Below are 4,629 nucleotides of genomic sequence, written 5' to 3'. Positions count from 1 at the left end.
GGAGCATCATAAAACATGTGATAAACACATCTAAGTCTAACATACTTCCTATGCATAGGCATTTTATAATCAAACAAATTATCATAGCAAGCAAAAATTAGCATATGCAAGGAAGTGGAAAGAAACAATAGTAATCTCAACATAGCGAGAGGTAATTTTGTAACATGAAAATTTCTACAACCATATTTTCCTCTCTCATAATAATTACATGTGGGATCATAAGCAAATTCAACAAAGTAGCTATCACATAAAATATTTTCGACATGATCCACATGCATGCAAAGTTGACACTCTTCAAAGATAGTGGGATTAACATTAACTAAAGTCATGACCTATCCAAACCCACTTTTATCAAAAACTTCATAAGATTGAACATTATCCAAATATGTGGGATTTAAAGTTGACACTCTTCCAAACCCTCTTTCAATATTATTTCAAGCATTATTATCATTCTCATATTCATCATGGGGCTTAAATAAATTTTCAAGATCATAAGAAGAATCACCCCAATCATGATCATTGCAACAAGCAGTAGACATAGCAAAACTAGCATCCCCAAGCTTAGGGTTTTCCATATTATTAGCACAATTGACATCAATAGAATTTGTAATAAAATCATTCCAATCATGCTTTTTATTCAAAGATCTATCGTGAATTGCTTCATAAAGTATTGTATTTCATCACAATTTTCAGATTCACGAATTTCAAGCAAAATCTCATAAAGATAATCTAGTGCACTCAACTCACTAGCAATAGGTTCATCATAATTGGATATCTTAAAGAGATTAGCAAGTGGATGAGGATCCATAAACTTCTAGCAAGCTAAGATGCAAGCAAAAAGAAGGCACATGGTAACACAAGATCGGACGGAAGAAGGGCGAATAAAATGACAAGGGTGAAGTGGGGGAGAGGAAAATGAGAGGCAAATGGAAAATAATGTAATGCGAGGGAGATGAGTTTGTGATGGGTACTTGGTATGTCTTGACTTGAGCGAAGACCTCCCCGGCAACGGCGCCAAAAATCCTTCTTGCTACGTCTTGAGCTTGCGTTGGTTTTCCTTGAAGAGGAAAGGGTGATGCAGCAATAGTAGCGTAAGTATTTCCCTCAGTTTTTGAGAACCAAGGTATCAATCCAGTAGGAGGCTCCTCACAAGTCCCACGCACCTACACAAACAAACAAGAACTCGCAACCAACGCAATAAAGGGGTTGTTAATCCCTTCACGGCCACTTGCAAAAGTGAGATCTGATAGAGATAATATGATAAGATAAATATATTTTTGGTATTTTATAATATAGATTGGAAAAGTAAAGATGCAAATAAAAGTAGATTAAAAGCTTATATGATAAGAGATAGACCCGGGGGGCATAGGTTTCACTAGTGGCTTCTCTCAAGATAGCATAATTATTACGGTGGGTGAACAAATTACTGTCGAGCAATTGATAGAAAAGCGAATAGTTATGAGATTATCTAGGCATGATCATGTATATAGGCATCACGTCCGTGACAAGTAGACCGACTCCTGCCTGCATCTACTACTATTACTCCACACATCAACAGCTATCCAGCATGCACCTAGAGTATTAAGTTCATAAAGAACAGAGTAATGCATTAAGCAAGATGACATGATGTAGAGGGATAAGCTCATGCAATATGATATAAACCCCATCTTTTTATCCTCGATGGCAACAATACAATACGTGCCTTGCTGCCCCTGCTGTTACTAGGAAAGGACACCGCAATATTGAACCCAAATGTCATAGTAAATGACCATGGGTAGCCTAACCGACTCCCTTTGGCCCTTAGAAAAAACAACGGGCCAATCGAGCCTTGAGGCACCCAAGACGCGGGGCCGCCTTCCTCCGGCCGGCTATCTCACAGGCCGGCTACCGGAAGGCGGCCTGGCCCTAAACTCTCTTGAGGGACGCCACGATAAGGCTGACTCCAAGAAGCCGGCCACGGAAAGACCGACACCAAGAAGCCGGCCCAAGAGAACCGACTCCAAGAGGCCGGCCCCAGGCAGGCGGCCAGGGGCCGTGCCCTAAAAGTATGCACCCCCCATAACGATGATGGGACGGGTCATGGCAATAGTGGACCCTGCCACCCCCGAATCCCGGAGCACGCATGGCTACAGTATGCCGTACGGGACGGCCATCACCCGTCCGGCGTGGCACTGTTGCCATGCCGATCATGACGCCCTCCACGACGGGCTGCCAGTACGGCTCACGGGCGGCGGGCCCCTTCGGTCAAAGAGATGCCCGAAGACGGCCTGGCCTCCCCCTGCCGGCCTGAGGCATGGCCGGCTTCCTACGGCCGGGTTGCTCCCCTCCTCGGGGCGCGCGCACCATTAAGGAGACAAGACTAGGTAAGGCTACAGTGAGAGTCCGCAAGGCTGCGGCACTGTAGCCATGCTTTCCTTGACAAAGCCCTCGTCATCATAGGCGAGGCAACAGTAACGAGCCCCCGACAAGACCCCCAAGCGGTGGGGCCGACCTATCGACCAATGAGCCGGCAGCCGGCGGGACCCACCAGTCGGCGGGCCCCAGCAGTCGGCAGAGAAGCCGGCGGTCATAGACACTAACGGCTAGGGCCCATGCCCAGCCGGATTACCATTTTACCCCCGGGGGTAGGCCTATATAAACCCCCGGGACACCCAGGCAAAGGGTTGATCTCATATAGTTTTAGACACCACTATAGGGAGAGGAAAGCGCTAGCCTTGCCCTTCTTCCTCCTTCCACCGAATAGCTCAAGGAGCCTCTAGTAGCTTCTTGTTGATCTAGTGATCACGCGGAGACCCCGCAGAGCAGGAGTAGGGGTATTATCTCCACGGAGAGCCCCCAACCTGGGTAAGATCCGCCGGCGTGCATGTCTTCACCTCATCCCGTTTCCAGGCACCGGCGATGTCTTACTGGCTCCCACAATGATAAGTCATCCATTGGCATATGTCGCACCTACCACCCGACATTTGGTGCCCACCGTGGGGCCAGGTGCACCGTCGTCCGGAGACCTGCTCTGGACGGGAACCGTTTTCCTCCCCAGCGAGCGTAGCCAGCCCGGCACGCCTGATGGCGCTTGCCCCGACGCGCTGCAAAGCGTCGACGATGCCTGCACAGCGAGCTGCCTTGCCGATCTTCTTGGCGAGGCTCGCATCTCCGACGAGCCCACATCCGACACGGGCACAGGCTGCCCCGAGAGCCGCCTCGTCAGCCTCCTCGACCAAATCCACGTCTCCAGCGAGCCTACCGCGGACTTGGAGTCGGTTGGCTCCACCGACCCGATGCTTGTCGACTCCGACACGGCGTCGCTCGACACCTTCCCCACCAATGTGATCATCTTCGATGACCCTCTCCCTCGGGCCGACAGTGGCGGCAGCACTGTCACTGAGGTGCTAGTCATCAGCCACGGCGTCACCTCCGACGAAAACGCCCGCGACGCCCTTCAGGCAACGTTGCATGATCTGTCCGTCCCCATCCCGGCGGATGCTGACGCCGAGACACTGGAGGCATGCCGCCTTGCTCTCCTTGTGGACGGCCAGAGGATAGCCTCCATGAGACGCCTCATTGAAGCCCACTAGCGTGAAGTCGACCGCGCCGCCTTCGGTACGCCGCCTCCAGAAGGGCCAAGCCGAGTCGGCGTCGTCAAGAAACGCGGCGCGGCCATCGCCAGCATGCTGGGAGCAGACTGCCCAGTCTACGCCACGCCCCTCGAGAATCTATGCGCTGCCCAGTCGATCGTAGACGAGCTAAATGGACTGGGGGCCGACGAGCTCCCCTACATGACCAGACGCGTCCAGCAGCTAATCGACGCGGCCGCAGAGCGGCACGAAGCTGGCGTCCGTGCTGGGAGTCCCCCTCACTGAGAGCACGGCGCGACGTCGCGTACGCCGACTGCGGGCGGCGCCCGTGCGAGACAAGAGAAGGAGTCGGCTGCTAGCCGCAGCCGGACTCGAATCACCATCGAGCGTGACGCCGAAGGCCACCCTCGAGGTGTGGAACGACGAGGCGACCCGCCTCCTCCTCCGCCTCGTGGGGAGAGATATCGCACCTCGCCGCCTGCCGCACACCCGACTCTCAGCGGCCGACTTGGTCGCCGCGAAGGAGTCGCCGAGAATGATGCCTGCCATCGGATCGACCGCCTTGTGCGATCCTTGGCCCTGGAAGAAGAAGATGATGTTGGCCCGCCTTGTTTTGGCCCCCGCATCTGCGACGAGCCCTTCCCCAAAGGGTTCTCGCTCCCGAGAGACACGCCCAAGTACAACGGCTCCGTGAAGCCGGAAGATTGGTTGATCGACTACTCCACCGCAGTCCGCATAGCAAACGGCAATAGGCACATTGCCATGAAATATGTCCCCCTGATGCTCCAAGGCACGGTGCGCACCTGGCTCAATATCCTCAAGCCTTACAGCATCAACAGCTGGCTGGACTTCACGGAAGCCTTCATACACAACTTCACCAGCGCCTACAAATGGGCCCCCAAGCCCCGACAGCTCTCCTTGTGCATACAAGGGCCCAATGAATCGACCCACGACTACCTCACGCGTTGGGTCGAGCTCCGCAACTCCTACGAGGGGGTGCACGAGGTTCAAGCCATAGAGTACTTCACTTCCGGGTGCAGAGAGGGCACCCTCCTCA

Source organism: Triticum aestivum, chromosome 3B (genome assembly GCF_018294505.1).
Source record: "Triticum aestivum cultivar Chinese Spring chromosome 3B, IWGSC CS RefSeq v2.1, whole genome shotgun sequence".
NCBI lineage: Eukaryota > Viridiplantae > Streptophyta > Magnoliopsida > Poales > Poaceae > Triticum > Triticum aestivum.
Note: the sequence above shows the minus strand (reverse complement) of the source record.